Below are 18,686 nucleotides of genomic sequence, written 5' to 3' on the forward strand. Positions count from 1 at the left end.
CACATACCAAGAAAGAGAATACTTCTTCACAGCCCCCGCCGAAGCAAACAGGTTTGTCGAGGTACATGGGCTGGAAAACAAACAGCTCGGGTAGAAATAAGGGGCCCCTGGCAAGGGGCAACAACACGCCGACGGGGGTGGGGGGGGAGAGACACGCTAGGCCCTCCCCGTCCCCACCCCCGCCACGGCGAGCGCACCCTGAACAAAACGCAAACCACTACCCGAGGGACCGCTTCAGGTGGGAGACCAGGCCTCGGCGCGAGGGAACGAGAGTAGCGGAGAAGTGAGAGCAAGCGAGGGGAGTGCAGGGTAGGATGGGGGAAGAGCGGGCAGAAAAACGCAGAGGCTGGGCAAGGGAAAAGCGAGACAGTAACACCCAAGAGGGGGGCTACCGCACTAGCAGGAAAGCTAGCGCCAGGGACATGCAACAAAGCAGGGCTACAGGGCGCCCCCCAACAGGGGGGAAGGCGCCAGGCCGAGGGGGGGGGGAACCACTCAACAGAGGAGAGAGAGCAAACAGGGATAGGAACAGGGGAAAGAGGAACAAAGGAGGGGTATACGAGAGAGGAGGGAACAGAGAGCAAGGAGAATCCAGACGAAAGATGGGACGAACGGCTGAAGCGGAGGTGAGCGCGAGATGACAACGGCAGCGAAAACAGTCCGGGAGAAGCAAGTGACAACATCAACACCAGACCCATTTGCGTATTGCCCTCTAATTGTTTCTCCGGCACCCAAATGTGTATCTACTTCCCAGTCTCTCCTCCCCCCGCTCCCCCACAAACAGATGCCTACTTATGTATTGTAAATAATATTGACAATTGTACAAAGTTGCTGCTGTTGAGCTGGTGCATAATACCCTACCAGGTACTTTGGGCGCGATTCTCCACTCCCACACCATCCGGGCCTCAGAATAGCGGGGGTGCCGGAGAATCGCCATTTTCGGTGTCTCTGGCGATTCTCCGGCCTGCGGCCCGCGACACTCGACCGGGCCGTTCCCACTGCTTGGGAGAATCGTGGGAGGGCGTCGGACCGGCATCCCCGGAAATTTTGGCGGCCTAGGCGATTCTCCCAACCGGCGTGGGAGTGGAGAATGGCGCCCCTTATTTTATTATTTTTAAATTTTTTACTATTACTTTTTTTTTGGTATGTTTGTGTGTGCCCTTCTCTGCGTCCGAAGCTCAGACTCCAGCTCATCAACTCTGAGCCGAAGTTCCTCAAACAACCAACACTTGCTACAGATGCGTTCGCTAAGAACCACAATGGGGTCCACCAGTTCCCACATCATGCAGGTACAACACATTGCCTAACCCTGCATCACTGTTTTATTTAATTAGCTTTTAATTAGTTTTTGGAAACATTTCCAACTTGTATTTTACTCACCCGGTGCTGGTGTCTATGTATTTACATTGTGGACCTTCTGTTGCCCTTTTATGTATTTTATTTTTATTTTATTTTATTTTCATGTACTAAAATGGGCTGGTTTAGCACAGGGCTAAATCGCTGGCTTTGAAAGCAGACCAAGGCAGGCCACGGTTCAATTCCCGTACCAGCTTCCCTGAACAGGCGCCGGAATGTGGCAACTAGGGGCTTTTCACAGTAACTTCATTTGAAGCCTACTTGCGACAATAAGCGATTTTCATTTCATTCCATTATCTGGCTGAGTTGCTCGCAGAAAAATACTTTTCACTATACCTCGGTACACGTGACAGTAAACAGATCCAATACAAAAAAAATGTTTCTCTTTTTACCTTTTATTCTGAAGCAATTTAGAATAGGTAATGCAAATTATCAGTTATGTGGACAAATCCCAAGTCTGAAACAAATATATCCTGAATCTCTCGGTCAAGGTCAGTGATTTTTAAGAAATCCACTGCAGATACGATCGTCCCATAAAAATGTCATCCTGTACACAAAAAATCTCTGCAAACTATATAGAAGGAAACACAGGGCGTGTGGGGAGGAGGGGTGGGGGCGGAGTGTGCAATGGCGGCAGCAGGGACAACGTGATAGTATTTGCAACATAAAATTCTCTCCTGCATATATACTGTTTCGAAGTGTGTGCAGGAGGTAACTTCAACTGGATGAATTATTCATACACCAGTGAAGAACTTTCATTTTTGATTTCCACATATTTATGTTGTGTTGAACACTCATTTCCTGTTTAGAAAATCTTACTTCCTGTTGATGATGGTTTTTCCTGCCAAATACCCATGTATGTTGTAGCATGAATATCAGTTAAATTATACTCCCAAAAGTAAAAAATGAATTGTATTTATCAAAATCCAGCCATGAAATAGACCAGCGAAAGCATTTTATTTTCTTGGCACTCAGAATTGCTCATCCAAAATCTGTCTAACATGGAATCTGAATGGATTATCTGTTTACCTTATGTTTCAGTTGATTGTTTCCTTTGGTCAAAATTATGTTTTGCATTTTATGTGAATATTGTGGGGATTATTAAATCCCAGACCTGAGAGGTAATTCATCTGTTACAATTTACTTGTGGACACTAATTGGCTGGGCATAATCCACTGAAAACTCTTCCTAATTGTTCAAGGGCTGACATCTCCCAAATAAAAACATGTCACAATATTAATAACGTATCCAAACTACTTTGTTTCTGAAAAAAGAAGGAAAAGCCCAGCAATAATGCCTGAATCTAGGAGGCTTCACACCTACTAACACTAGATTTGAGAGGCTGTGCATTGTGAGATAACATTCATTAACATGTATCTGTTTTTATTAAAGATGTAACTGCTCATTGCTTGTACTTTGTGAATGTACTGTAAGATCCAAAGTAATTGACGCATTTGCATAAAATTTACAGGTGAGTTTTATGCAGAAGCTGAAAAGAATCTATAGATCATGTTTGGGAATAAATCACAGCTCTCCATGCAAGGCGTTAAGAATTTGCATAGATCACATGTGCCCTGAATGATTATGTCTTGTGATAGGGTTGAACTTCAAGGAATTAGATACACCCTGAGTGGTTAATCAAAATCTGGGAATGTACAGAAAATGGGAGTTGCAGCAGCCCAGGGGAACAGTAACCATGAAGTGGTTTATAATCCTAGCCCCTTTTTGGGACTATTCTCGATCGTGCGTACTCTTTGGATGATCACTCTCATGTAATATAGGAAATAGGAGTAGGAGGAGCTCATTCAACCCAGTGAGCCTGCTCCACCAAGAACAGGGACGGCATGGTAACACAGTGGGTAACACTGTTGCTTCTTGATTAATAAGGGGATCAGGGGCTATGGGAAGAAGGCAGGAGAATGGGGATGAGAAAATATCAGCCATGATTGAATGGCGGAGTAGACTCCATGAGTCGAGTGGCCTAATTCTGCTCCTATGTCTTATGGTCTTATGGTCTTCACAGCGCCAGGGTCCTAGGTTCAATTCCCGGCTTGGGTCACTGTCTGTGTGGAGTCTGCACATTCTCCCTGTGTCTGCGTGGATTTTGTCTGGTTGCTCCGGTTTCCTCCCACGAGTCCTGAAAGATGTGCTGTTAGGCAATTTGGACATTCTGAATTTTCCCTCTGTGTACCCGAACAGGCGCCGGAAAGTGGCGCCTGGGGGCTTTTCACAGTAACTTCTTTGCAGTGTTAATGTAAGAATTCTTGTGACAATAAAGATTATATTATTATAAAAACAAAGAACAAAGAACAGTACAGCACAGGAACAGGCTCTTTGGCCCTCCAAGCCTGCGCTGATCATGTGTCCTATTTAGACCAACTGCCTGTATCCTTCTATACGCCACCTGTTCATGTGTCTATCTAGATAAGTCTTAAAGGTCGCTAACGCATCTGCCTCAACCACCTCACTTGGCAGTGCATTCCAGGCCATCACCACCCTCTGTAAAAAGACTTCCCCCGCACATCTCCACTGAACCTATCCCCTCACCTTGAACTTGTGCCCCCTTGTAATTGTGATTTCCGCCCTGGGACAAAGCCTCCAAATGTTCACCCTATCTATACCCCTCATAATTTTATAAACTTCTATCAGGTCGCCCCGTCTTTCCAGGGAGAACAATCCCAGTTTATTCAATCTCTCCTCATAGCTAATCCCTCCATACCAGGCAACATCCTGTGAAACCTTTTCTGTACTCTCTCCAAAGCCTCCACGTCTTTCTGGTAGTGCAGTGACCAGAATTGGACACCGTATTGCAAATGTGGCCTAACCAACGTTCTATATGACTGAAATATAATTTGCAAACTTTTATACTCGATGCCCCATCTGATGATGGCAAGCATGCATATGCTTTCTTTACCATCATTTCCACCTGTGCTGCCACTTTTAAGGATCTGTGGACCTGTATACCCAGATCTCTCTGTGTGTCTATGCTCCTGATGGTTCTGCCATTTATTTTATAGCTCCCATCTGAATTGGATCTACCAAAATGCATCACCTCATATTTGTCCGGGTTAAATTCCATCTGCCATTTCTCCGCCCAATTTTGCAACCTATCTATATCCTGTTGTATTCTCTGACACTTTTTATCACTATCCGCAACTCCTGCAATCTTAGTATCACCTGCAAACTTGCTAATCAGACCAGCTATGTTTTCTCCCAAAGTCATTAATATATATTACAAACAGCAGAGGTCCCAGTACTGATCCCTGCGGAACACCACTAATTAGAGACCTCCATTCGGAAAAACACACTTCCACTGCTACCCTCTGTCTTCTATGACCTAGCCAGTTCTGAAATCATCTAGCTAGTTCAACCCTAATCTTTTGCACCAGCCTGCCATGAGGGACTTTATCAAATGCTTTACTACAGACATGTAGACAACATCCACAGCCCTTCCCTCATCAAAATTTTGTCAACTCCTCAAAAAACTCAATTAAATAAGTGGGGCATGACCTCCCTTGTACATAACCATGCTGTCTGTCGCTAATAAGTCCATTCACTTCCAAATGTGCATAGATCCTATCTCTGAGAACCTTTTCCAACAATTTCACTATCACTGAAGTCAAGCTCACTGGCCTATAAATTACCTGGGTTATCCTTGCTACCCTTCTTATATAATGGGACAACATTGGCTATCGTCCAATCCTCTGGAATCTCACCTGTGGCCAACGAGGAAACAAAGATTTCTGTTAGAGGCACAACAATTTCATCTCTTGTCTCCCTCAGGAATCTGGGATAGATGCCACCTGACCCAGGGAATTTGTCTACCTTAATGCTTTTTAACATACCTAACACCTCTTCACTCGTAATAACGACCTGTTCTAAAGTGTTTACACAACCTTCTGAGACACCACCAATCAACATTTCCCTCTCCTTTGTGAATATCGATGCAAAATATTCATCAAGGTTCTCACCTATTTCCTTTGATTCTGTGCATAATGTCCCTCCTTTGTCCTTGAGCGGACCAACTCTTTTTCTAGTTACCCTCTTGTTCCTAATACACATATAAAATGCCTTGGGATTCTCCTTAATCCTGTCTACCAAGGACATTTTGTGACCCCTTTCTGCCCTCCTAACTCCCTGTTTGAGATCTTTTCTACTGTCCCTGTATTCTTTAAGTTCCTCATCTGTTTTTAGTTGCCTAGACCTCATGTATGCATCCTTTTGCTTTTTGACTAGATTCGCAATTTCCCTGGCCATCCACGGTTCCTGAATCTTGCCTTTTCTTTTCTTCGGCACATGCCTGTCCTGTCTCCCATCAACTGCACCTTAAAAGACTCCCACATGCCAGATGTGGATTTATCCTCAAACAGCCTCTCCCAAAAAACAGCCTCTAAATCTTGCCTAATCTGGTTGTAGTTAGTCTTCCCCAATTTAGCACCTTAACCCTCGGACAACACTCGCCCTTTTCCATGAGTATCCGAAAGCTTACGGAATTGTGGTCACTGTTCGCCACATGTTCCCCCACTGCAACTTTGATGACCTGGCCGAGCTCGTTCCCTAGTACTAGGTCCAGTGTAGCCCCTCTCTAGTTGGACTATCCATATATTGTTCCAAAAAACCTTCCTGGACACACTTAACAGATTCCTCACCAACCATACCCCTAGCCTGAAGGGATTTCCAGTCAATATGAGGAAATTAAGTCTCCCACTACAACAACCCTATTATTTCTACATCTATCCAGAATCTGCTACATATCTGTTCTTTAATTTCCCGTGGGATGTTGGGAGGCCTGTAGTACACCCCTATCATAGTGACTGCCTCCTTCCTGTTTCTGAGTTCATAGAATCAGAGAGCTTACAGTGCTGAAGGAGGCCATTCGGCCCATCGAGTCTGCACTGGCCCTTGGAAAGAGAACCCTATGCCTCCACCCTATCCCATAACCCAGTAACCCCACTTAACCTTTTGGGACACCTAAGGGCAATTTAGCATGGCCAATCCACCTAACCCGCACATCTTTGGACTGGGAGGAAACCGGAGTAACCGGAGGAAACCCACGCAGACACGGGGAGAACATGCAGACTTCACACAGACAGTGACCCAAGCCGGGAATCGAACCTGGGACCCTGGAGCTGTGAAGCAACTGTGATAACCACTATGCTACTGTGCTGCCGATGAGTTATACCCACGGTATCTCGTTACTTGATTCGTCCAAGGTGTTCTTCCTCTGTACAGCATTAATATGTTCTCTAACCAGTATTGCAACTCCCCCCCCCCTCTTTTACCTTCCCCTCTCTCTCGCCTAAAACACCTATACCCCGGAATAATTAGCTGCCAGTCCTGTCCCTTTTTAACCAAGTCTCCGTTACCGCAACCACATCCAAGTTACGCGCATGAATCAAGGCTCTAAGTTCATCTGTTTTACCTTATACTCCGCACATTGAAGCAGATGCACTCCAGACCTCCAGGTCCACTGAGTTCAGCCTCACCCAGCCTGCTCTTCCTCTGAGCCAGCCTGACCCTGGTACCATGCTCATCCGCAGTCTCTACACCGTAGCACAGTGGGTAGCACTGTTGTTTCACAGCGCCAGGGTCCCAGGTTCGATTCCCAGCCTGTGTGGAGTCTACACGTTCTCCCCATGTCTGCGTGGGTTTCCTCCAGGTGCTCCGGTTTCCTCCCACAAGTCCTGAAAGACATGCTGTTAGCTGAATTGGACATTCTGAATTCTCCCTCTGTGTACCCGAACAGGTGCCGGAATGTGGCGACCTTGGCTTTTCTGAATAGCAAACCTCGCTGCCAGGATATTGGTGCCCCTCCAGTTCAGATGTAACCCGTCCTTCTTGTACAGGCCCCACCTTCCCTGGAAAACATCCCAATGACCCAAAAAACTGAAGCCCTCCCTCCTTTAGCCACGTGTTCAGCTGCAGTATCTCCCTGTTCCTAGCCTCACTAGCACATGACATGGGGAGTAATCCTGAGATTACTACCCTAGAGGTCCTCCTTTTTAATCTTCTACCTAACTCCTAAATTGCCATTGCAGGGCCTCGCTACTCTTTCTACCTCTGTCATTCGTGCCAATGTGGACAATGACCTCTGTCTGATTTCCCTCCTGTTTTAGAATGCTTTGTACCCACTGAGAGACATCCAGGACCCTGGCACCAGGGAGGCAAACTATCATCCTGGAGTATCCTTCACGGCCACAGAAGCGCCTATCTGTGCTGTGCCCCTGACTATTGAAGCCCCTACCACTATTGTTTTGTTACGCTTGGTACCCCCGTCTGTGCAGCAGGGCTAACCGTGGTCCCTTCGTTTTGGCCACTGCTGCTGTCCCCTGATGGACCTTCCCACTCATCGGTATCCAAAACGGCATACTTGTTAGATAGGTGGATAGCCATAGGGGACCCCTGCCTACCCCGTCTGGCGGTCACCCATGTACCTTCCTGTACTTTGGGTGTGACCACAACTCTGTAGCTATTATCCATAACAATTTCAGCTATTTGTGTGCCCCTCAGTGCTCCCAGCTGTTGCTCTAACCGATCCATGAGTTTGGTGAGCTTCTGCAACTTAATCCACTTCCCACAGATGTAGTCCTCGGGGACACTTCAAACAAATTATGGCCGATCATTTACCCTATGCCATTTCCCCCCAGTATCTCCATATCCAGTGATATCATTAGTATTCAGAAATCTATTGATTTCTATCCTGAACAAGCTCATTGATTGAGCTTCCACAGACCTCTGAGATAGAGATTCCACCCTCTGAGTGGAAAGGTTCCTTCTTAACTCAGTATTAAATGGCTTCTCCTTGTTCTGTGACTGTGGGTGCAATTCACCCAAAAAATGTCTGTGGCTGCGATTCTCTGGAAAGATTTGGGAGCAGGAACTGCCACGAGCTTCCTGGCAGTTGGCCCAGTGAGGCCGGCAATGCTAGTCAACGTTAATTGGTCCACTTAATGAGGCACCATGGGCTTCTTGCCGCCAATGAAGGCTCACCAGCTGATTCGCCGGCACCACGCTCGCCAGCCCTCCACTAACAAGGTCAAGCAACACTTAAGCAGCACTTGCTCAGCCAACCCCAGCCAGGTCGTAACAATGGCGCCCAGAAGACCGGGCCCAAGATTCAGGGATGCAGACCTGGGGAGGTTCCTAGACACAGTGGATGTCAACAGATGTCCTGTTCCCTCGAGGGTCAGCCATAGGGCAGCCAGTGTGGTCTGGGATGAGGTGATGGTGGGTGTAAGCTCCAGGAGTGTGCCCAGGAAGACTGGCCTCCAGTGCCAGAAAAAGGTCAACAACCTACACTGGGCAGCACGAGTGAGTAGACTCCACCCCGAGACCTTTCCGCCCCCATGTGAGCAATTGCCCACCAAACTCTCCATGCGACGCCCAACCCTCCATCAACCCCGTCTCCCTTCAACCCCCCACAACCCTTCCTTCACACACACCCTCCCACCACTGCGAATCACGCGTGTGGCTAACAATGCTCTCTATGTGTTTACTCAGGAAAAGCTCTCCCACAATCGCCAGAAAGGGGCCCAGACTGGGGGCGGGTTGCCAGACTTAAGAAACATCACCTCCTTTGAGGAATCTGCCCTGGAGGTGGCTGGAATGGCTGAGGATAGGGTAGTCACCCACGTAGAGGTTGGTGGATACCGCAGAGGTGAGGAACCACGGGGCTCCACCCGGAGGACCTGTGAAACGTGAGTTCTTATTGCCTTACTGTGCTGTACAAAACTCTGGTGCGGCCGCATTTGGAGTATTGCGTGCAATTCTGGTCGCTGCATTGTAGGAAGGATGTGGAAGCATTGGAAAGGGTGCAGAGAAGATTTACCAGAATGTTGCCTGGTATGGAGGGAAGATCTTATGAGGAAAGGCTGAGGGACTTGAGGTTGTTTTCGTTAGAGAGAAGAAGGTTAAGAGGTGACTTAATTGAGGCATACAAGATGATCAGAGGATTGGATAGGGTGGACAGTGAGAGCCTTTTTCCTCGGATGGCGATGTCTAGCACGAGGGGACATAGCTTTAAATTGAGGGGAGATAGATATAAGACAGATGTCAGAGGTAGGTTCTTTACTCGGGTAGTAGTAAGAGCATGGAATGCCCTGCCTGCAACAGTAGTGGACTCGCCAACACTAAGGGCATTCAAATGGTCATTGGATAGACATATGGACGATAAGGGAATAGTGCCGAAGGGCCTGTACTGCACTGTAATGTTCTATGTTGTATGTTCTATAAGGCCTCAACTTTTTACAAGTTATATAAATTACTTGGATGAAGGGACTGAATTTTGGTTGCTCAATTTTCTGATGACACGAAGACAGGTAGAAAAGTAATTTGTGAAGAGGACGTAAGGAGGTTACAAAAGGACATAAATAGGTTAAGTGAGTGGGCAATAATATGGCAAATGGAGTATAATGTGGGCAAATGTGAAATTGTCCATTTTGACAGGAAGAATAAGAAAGAAGCTTATTATTTAAATGGTGAGATATTGCAGAGCTCTGACGTGCAGAGGGATCTGGGTGTCCTAGTCATGAATCACGAAACACTGGTTTGCAGGTAATAATAATAATTATCTTTATTAGTGTCACAAGTATGCTTACATTAACAGTGCAATGAAGTTACTGTGAAAATCTCCAAGTTGCCAAACTCTGGAGTCTGTTCTGGTGCACTGAGGGAGAGTTCAGAATGTCCAAATTACCTAACAGCACGCCTTTCGGGGCTTGTGGGAGGAAACTGGAGCACTCAAGTGAACCCATGCAGACATGGGGAGAACATACAGACTGGGCACAGACAGTGATCCAAGCCGGGAACCTGGAGCTGTGAAGTAACAGTCCTAACCACTATGCTACTGTGCCACCCATTGGGAAAGCTTATAGAATGTTATTGCTCATTGTGAGGGGAATTGATTACAAAAGTAGAGATGTTATTCTTCATTGTACATGGCATTGGTGAGGCCACAAGTGGAGTATTGCATACAGTATTTGTCTCCTTACTTAAGGAAACATGTAAATGCATGGAAGCCGTTCAGAGAAGGTTTACTGGACTAATTCCAGGAATGGGTGGGTTGTTTTATGAGGAAGGTTTGGAGAGATTAGGGGCTGGATTCTCCGTAGTCCGATGCCGATGTCAGGAACGGCGATTGAGTGGAGAATGGCATCCAATGCTGGATCCAGGGCAGGCGCCAGTGTAACGCCAGTCTGCAATGGTCCGCCCGCTCCAAATCGGCATAATAGTGCCGCGCGCAGTCGCAACGCTGTTGGCGTGTCATCAGCCGGCCCACTCGCGATGCTCGGCCCGATTGGCTGGATTCCCGACGGCGCGGGCCACGTGTGGTCCCAGCGGTCAGGAACCTGGCGTGCCGGCTGTGGGCAGTGTCCAGCACTGCCACAATCGTCCGAATCCGTGCCGCTGGCCGGGGCGCTTCTGCTAGGGCTGGGGGGAGTGGTAGGGGGTGGCCAGGTGATGGGCTGGGGGGTTGGGGTGGGCGGGTTAGCGTTCCAACAGGGCTGGCGCACGTTTCCGGCGTGACCGGTGCAGGCCGTCAGCCCTGCGCATGTGTGGCCCGGGACCAGAATCGGTGAGGGGTTCATGCTGATTTTCCCATCGTGAAACTCCCGCGAATTCTCCGTTCGCACTGGCACTTAGCCTCAGGAACTGAGAATTCCGCCCTAGGGTTTTATCCACAAGAATTTTGAAGAGTAAGAGGTGACTTGATTGAAACCTTTAAGAGCCTGAGGAGTATTACCAGGGTGGAGGTGGAGAAGATGTTTCCTCTCGTGGGACAATCTAGAACTAAGGATCAATGTTTAAAAGTAAGGGGCCATTCATTTAAGCCAGAGACGAGGTGAAATGTTTTCTCTCAGAAGATTATGAGACTTTGGAACTCTCTTCCACAAAAGGCAGTGGAAGCAGAGCCTTTAAATATTTCTAAAGCAGAGCGAGATAGATTCTTGATTAACAAGGGGGTGAAACATTATCAGTAGTCAAGAATATGGAGTTGAAGTTACAAGCAAATCAGCCATGATCTTATTGAATAGCGGAGCAGGCTCGATGAGCTGAATGGCTTACTCCTGCTCCTAATTCATGTGTTCATAGGTATGTAAAAGGTTATTAAAAAACTGAACATGCAACTCACATTTGATAGTAAGTTGATTGCAACATTGATAATTCCAGGAAAAGAAAATGTAATCTTGTTTCTATTCGAAAATCCATGTCTTAAGTCTGAACAGTGTTAAGAGATCCATCAATTTTTAAACTACTGTTTGAGTATCCCTTATCCCAAATGCTTGGGGCCGAGTGTGTATTGGATTTCGGAATTTTTCGGATTTCGGAATATAACGTGCATCTGCGGCATGTTGGGAACTGCGCTTATGCAGTGCATGTTGGGAATTCCGCACATGTGGTGCATTGGAAACTGCGCATGTGCGCATATTGGGAACTGCGCATGTGCGGCACGTTGGGAACTGCGCATGTGCGGTGCATTGGGAACTGCACATGTGCGGGACGATGGGAACCGTGCATATACGGTACATTGGGAACTGTGCATATGTGGTGCATTGGGAACTTCACATGTGCGTGCATTGGGAACTGTGCATGTGCGGCACGTTGGGAACTGTACATGTGCGCCGCGTTGGGAACTGTGCATGTGCGCCAGGTTGGGAACTGTGCATGTGTGGCACGTTGGGAAATGTGCATGTGTGGCACGTTGGGAACTGTGCATGTGCGGCACGTTGGGAACTGTGCATGTGTGGCACGTTGGGAACTGTGCATGTGTGGCACGTTGGGAAATGTGCATGTGTGGCACGTTGGGAACTGTGCATGTGTGGCACGTTGGGAACTATGTATGTGTGACGCATTGGGAACTGTGCACTTGCGGTGTGTTGGGAACTGTGCATGTGCGGCACGTTGGGAACTATGTATGTGCGGCACGTTGGGAACTATGTATGTGTGACGCATTGGGAACTGTGCACTTGCGGTGTGTTGGGAACTGTGCATGTGCGGCACGTTGGGAACTATGTATGTGTGACGCATTGGGAACTGTGCACTTGCGGTGTGTTGGGGCTCCCGCTTTGCCCAGGTACCCGTGACGTCACATTGGCACAGGAAAGAAAGTGCGGATTTCGGAATTCTTCAGAATGTTTTGGAATTTTTGTTTTTTGGAATCTCAGATAAGGGATGCTCAACCTGTTGTATTTATCTTAAATCCCCAAGCAAGAAGCTACAGAGTCTGGCAAGGTACCTCTATTCCAATTGAGACTTATCCGACATAGAATGAATGACAATGATATTAATAAGATGGAATTCTCAGACAAGTGAAAAGAATTTTAAACAAACCTGTCCCCGAACATTTTGTTATTCATCCCATAGTTGAGAGAAAGCATTATGATACAATGGTGATCATTCTGAGAAAGTCAGAGGCTATTAATGAGGAACCAGTGGGTTAGAATCAGGCTACTAAAATTGTTGACAAAACAAATATAGACACTACAGACCCATTTGTTTTACTTTCAGTCAGTCTGAAATAATGAGTAGGTTATCAGGAGCTTTCATCTTCACCACAGGAAGCTAGAGCTTCAGATCTGTTAGAGACATAAGTTGCTACGGTACATGGGTATTAGAGCTTTTCCTCCCTGTTTTTCCTTGCCCTTGGGATAGTCACCAATTTCTATGCTTCCAGTGCAAGCTCATCGGTATGATTAGCTTCAGAAACTCTGATTCCACAAACTTCTATCCCTCCCTGAAGTGTTGAATTATCACCATCTCCTTCTTTGGGATTTTGAGCAAAATGAGTTAGTGACACTTCCCACAGATGTGTTTATCTGAGTCAACATCTGGTGCTTGAAACTCTTATATTTTCAGGAATTACATCTCACTCTCCCTTCTTGTGCTGACATGTTTAGTTTGTTATAATTAAAATTTTATATGACTTGTATATCAGCTGGTCTACCTAGCTTCTCTTTCATCCTGTACACCGAACTTCCACCGTCTCCAAATACTCATTTGGAAATGCTTAATCTCATTTTCTTCCTTCCTAATTCCATTACCAGCTTTACTATATATAGGAAAGAGAGAATAATTTCTCAGGAGGATAAAAAGACTGGACATGTCCTTTACTCACCATTCTTCCCTGAATCCTCCTCCTCCTCCAAATAAGCCAGAGGGATATCCATTGTAATTCCTATGTTAGAATATTTTAAGTGTAGAAAAGCCAGGAACAAAAATGTTTAGAACAAAAGGTTAAAGTGCACCTTTGTATATGCTTTAAATAAAAAGACAATTAATTTCCCCTTCAAACGGTGACTCTCTGTCAGCCCAGCACATGCTAACACAACAGTTCGATATGGGTGATCTAAATGCCCAGAAAAATGTGCCAGTGTTTATTATCCATTGATTGCAATATTGAAGTAAAGTCTTGTACATTTTGTGCAGAACACTTTACCCAGTTAAAAGACTAGCCAAAAGATCACATTTGGCTCACCAATGGTCAGAGATCTAATAAGGAAAATCTTTGGTTTACCTTGTTTCACTTCCTATCACACTTGGGCACCGTATATTTAAATTCCTTTGGCAGTTCCTCAGACTTATGGCCTTGAAATGGTTTAGTCCAAATACTGGTTCAACTCGAGCTGGCCCCTCACCGGCCTTCAATTTTTGACCTCTCCTGCAGATAATGCTTTTTAAAAGTTATCTTACTCAATTCTATTAATCAGTTGATAGAGCTAATCTTCCATGACACCCCCCCCCCCCCCCCCACCCACTCTCTCCCAGATTTGTATATGCCTCTAATTATAATTTAATTTACAAAAATAGCCAAACTGGATTGACTGCTGCATAATTATATCCAATTCCTTCTCCAATTTAAAAGAAAGGGATTCAGGTTCTAAAATTATTTTGGTTGCTTTCTGCCTTGTCTTTAAACTATCAATGATGAAGAACTGACTATTTGGTCATTATTTTACATCAGATAGACTGCAGAAATCAGCAAATTTAGCTCCACTGTACATGAATTAGAGTAAAGATGAGTTTTGCTTCCTACCATTCAGCGTTGCTGCAAGCAAACATTCTGCTGAAAGTTCTATTTTCACTTCAATCACTTGTCAGTAGTATTGTGAATATCAGGAAAGAATAATTCACTTTTTGTTTACTGACCTTGTTGAAGTAATATTTTGATTTGGGCTAACTACTCAAACTTGAAAACAACCTCTTTTATCGGCATTGTACAAGCATCAGATAATATTTCCACGGCAGCTTGCACATTTTCTGTACTTTCTCCTGAAGAAAGCATTGCCATTTCTCAATAGCAACTGTTTGCTTTCTGTACTCCCTGAAGTTACTTGTCAAGATGTATGAGTAAGCATGACAGACCTCCACAGAGCATTGCTCCATAAAAGGAATGTAAAGAATGCGTAGGGTGAGCTGGAATGTCAGTCAAATTCAGTCAAACATTCTGGCCATCTTTAATATTCCTCTCTCCTGACTGGCTGTATTTTAAAAAAATTTGCTTTACTCTATCTTAACTGGATTTTGGCATTTCCTGAAAATGTGAGAGCATAAATAATTAAAGGTCTCAGTGACTGACAACAGTATCCATGCAAGTATTTTATGATCTAGAAGCTTCCATGCCTATGAGAGAGAGATTAATGCTCTAAAAAAAAGTTTTTCTTTGTTTAAATAAGTATTTAATCTCCAAACACAAGTTTTGCATTCTGCCAACCATGCCTCAAATCCTGATGCTTCTGACTGAGCGAGCCATAATGGACCAAATGGGGCTATTCTCGAAATGTTCCTCTTCAACATGGAAAATTGTGGTCAAAGTAGAAAATACATAAACTTGGAGACTGATTGATTACCATTCCCTCCTTTGCTATTTTAGGGTCTATTGAAGGTAAATAATGGAATCCACTCCGATATTTATAGACATGTGGCGTGGATTTCCCACTGCGTTGCACCCAGCGCCGATCCCATTGCACAGGGAGCATCGCAATAGAGGCCCAAAATGGGCTTCATGTCGGGCACCAGGCCACGTGTGAGTCACATGACCCCAGTGCCCAGTTCAGTCTGGCTCACACTCTTGCTGGCCATGATCCAGAAAATCATCTTTAAACGAGCCTAATCTAAACGAGGCTAATCTAAATATGCACAGGCAGGTTGAGGCCACAGTCTCCTGGCTCCCGGGAGTCAATGGCTGCACCGGCAAGGCCTCACCTGGGTGCTGATTAGTACTGATCTCTGCCAGGCGGGATGGCCACTCCAGGGATCTCGGAGGCCATTAGAGTCCCCCCGTTGGTCGAGGACAGAGCAGGGAAGTGGCCTGGCACGGCTCCTGGCACCCAAACACCATGGCAGTTCCAACAAGGTGACAGGTTGGCACTGCTAGGATGTCAAGGCAATGCGAGGGTACCAGGTTGGCACTGCCAAGGGGTGGAGCTATGAAGGGGGTATGAAGAGGCATGATGAATGTTGGGGTGAGGAAGGGGGGTCCAGAATGCGGGGGGGGGGGGGCGTGGACTGAAAGGTGGGACACTAAAGATGGCAAGCTGACCCTATAGCAGGGTAAATTCACTCGGTGCTCTGATACCCGGAAGGATGCATTGGTGTGGGGCAGGATCACCCTCATACCTGGCTGGTGAATACCGGTCTGGTGGGATTTGAACCAGGCTCTCCCTGGTTTTCTGGATTACTAGTCCAGTGACAATAACACTCTGGATTACTAGTCCACTGCCTCTCCAATTGTCAGTTTGCTCATTTGTTCATTTAACATGTGTCTGCAGCAGTCTGTATTTTATAATCCTTTACACGAAGACAAAGAATACAATATGTATGAGGAATGAGCGTGGAAATAGGCTTAGCATTGATATCTTCAATTGAAAAGCTAACATATGCTCAGGTAATTAGAAAAATAGCTTTTTTGTTCCACTGTAATTTCCTAGTTCAGAGAATAAGCAGCCAGCTGCCTTCCAAAGTTTTAACAACGTGGCTGTTGAAATAGGTGCTTAGAAATTCTGACACCTATCCAGCAGCAATGACAGGTGACTGATTTATTTAAATAAAGTGTACCAATTTTGTTTAAGAAACTATGCAAGTTTTTCAATGACCTGGCATTTAACAAAATTAGTATATTTTCCAAGAATTGATTTTTCCAAATAATATCAATTTGCGATTTCATCGCTCCCAGTTTGAAAAGATTTTGGGTTAAAAATGTAATTGCCTGTGAAAATACACATGAGGATTACAATGCACGATTAAGCTGCACCACTTCAAAGTAATGAAGGCAGCATGCAAATCTCATGCTGTCATCTACTTGTATTGATTGTAGCATGCACCCCAGTGCTGAACACATTGCTGAGTGGTTGCACACCACTGCAGGGTCCCAGGCAGGAATGTCGAGCAGCGCTTACATTGAAGTAGTTTGTACTACTTCAAATCAGTCCGCACCTCTTAAAGGCAAAGTGCATTCTGGTGGCAGTAGATGGTGGAAGTCATTGTGTAATCAGGAGGAGTGGTCAGCCCATATAGTCTACCCTAAGGTCTTCCAAAATTTGAGCAATTGGAGGCCTTTGTGCAGCGAGAAAGAGGTCTTTTTTCTCTCAGGGGGCCAAGTAGTCCTCAGGAAAGACACAGTGGGAGAAGATAGCTGCCACATTTTATGTTGGCAGTCTGAGGACCAGGATGCAGTGCTGCAGAATGTTCACTGACCAATGGTCAAGGTTGGTTAATATGCTTCGAAATGAATCACTGGCCTCAGACACTGTTCAATTCATCAACCCACCTTTGTCCAAATCCTAACAGTTTCTACCATCCTCACCGTCATACACATAGTACTTCTGTAAACCTTACACCCACATCGCACAGATTGCCCACACTGCCAGCAATTCAATTGCGGAAAGCACATCACCCAACTACATTGCACAATACTCACTGATGTATTTTCTTCTCTTCCGCAGGACAAAGTGACCTATTATCCAGAGTGACCCAAAGTGAGTAGCAGCTCACCAGCGGGGCCTGGCACGATTCTATGTATTTACCTTAATGGAGGAGTTGGCATTGGTGCTGCCATGACTGTGGCTGTGACCAGCAGTTGGGCTGACAACACTGGGGATACTGGTATGTTCCTACCTAATCCTCCTTTTCTCATCCTGCAATCTCTTATGAATTACAAGCTGCCGATGGTTTAAGCATGCACCTCTTATTTTAACGTCTCACCTCAAACCAACCCTTGTGCCTTTATCCTTTCTGATACCCAAAAACCACCGCCTGCATAACAACAGGAGCAGGGACCTTAAGTGCAGGAGGAACAAGAAACAGATGAAGAAGAAACATCACAATTCGATCTAAAACTGGCAACCACCAGTTCAAAACGTAAGGGTAGTAAAGAGGTGGGACCTGCATGTGATAACTCACCAGGCACGAGTGAGCTGCAATGAGGGCGAAGGGAATAAGTAGCAAAGGCGCCAGCTCCCAGGGAGCAATGTTGCGTAAATGTTGTGCCGCAGGGGACTGAATCAGATCTTCAATGGGTGGTGTACAGAAACAGACTAATAGGCATGCACGCCAAAACATTTGGTGGAATGCACACAGAAGGTCTGCTGTCACTGTCAAGGAGCATGGAGGAATATGGCTCCAACTTGGCACGGGGTTTTATGCAGAACCTGGAGCCCATGATTTCCAGTGCAGAGGCGGTGGTCAAGTCCATGAGAAAACTTTTGATATGATCACAATGAAGTGTCTTAGGCTCTGGGCAGGGTGATACCCTGATTCCACCTGGGCACAGCCACCCTGGCAGTGCCACTTGGGAGCGATCCTGGCACTGCCAGGGTGCCAAGGTGCCTGGGTGGCATTAGGCCCGGAGATGCCCTGCCCTTATGAGGTGCAGTGGGATTGAGGAACCCCGGACCCCCTAATTGATAAGTTGGGGGGGGGGGGTCTGGAGAGCGTGCCGCAATCAATGCAGGACGTAAGCCTAACTGCGGGCGCGGTTGGTGGTTCCGCGCGAAGGGCCAGAAATGAAGCAAAGTCCTGTTTAATAGCGGGGTCGTTCTCAGCCCTGCAATGCCGGGAAACACCAGGCTAAACGCACCCGAAACAGGACTCTGTTTCATTTCCGTTGTATCACACCCTTGATCACATAACCTCGGCTGAAACTGCTGGGAGGACTTTTCATTCGTGATGTTAAACAGTCTATTCTGATGGCTGCAAATGAGATTCTGCATTTGGGAGACTTAGGGCGGGATTCTCCGTTGGCCGATGCCGATATCATAATCGGCGGTCAGGTGAAGAATCCTTTCCGAAGCCCAAATCGGGGGTGGTGTCGGTTTGATGCCGGTTTTCGACCC

At 46.2% G+C, this 18,686-nt stretch overlaps 1 long non-coding RNA gene across 1 annotated transcript in view; it reads right to left on the reverse strand.

Annotated features, from left to right (window-relative positions):
• LOC140387679 (uncharacterized) overlaps window positions 1–14,639 on the reverse strand; it is a 76,419-nt gene extending 61,780 nt beyond the window's left edge. The window contains exons 1-2 of the long non-coding RNA XR_011933937.1: window positions 14,503–14,639; window positions 13,472–13,531 (exon numbers count right to left, since the gene is read on the reverse strand). This is a non-coding gene — a long non-coding RNA (uncharacterized lncRNA). The remainder of the gene's footprint in view (window positions 1–13,471; window positions 13,532–14,502) is intronic.
• Between the last annotated feature and the right edge of the window lie 4,047 nt (window positions 14,640–18,686).

Source organism: Scyliorhinus torazame, chromosome 13 (assembly GCF_047496885.1).
Source record: "Scyliorhinus torazame isolate Kashiwa2021f chromosome 13, sScyTor2.1, whole genome shotgun sequence".
NCBI lineage: Eukaryota > Metazoa > Chordata > Chondrichthyes > Carcharhiniformes > Scyliorhinidae > Scyliorhinus > Scyliorhinus torazame.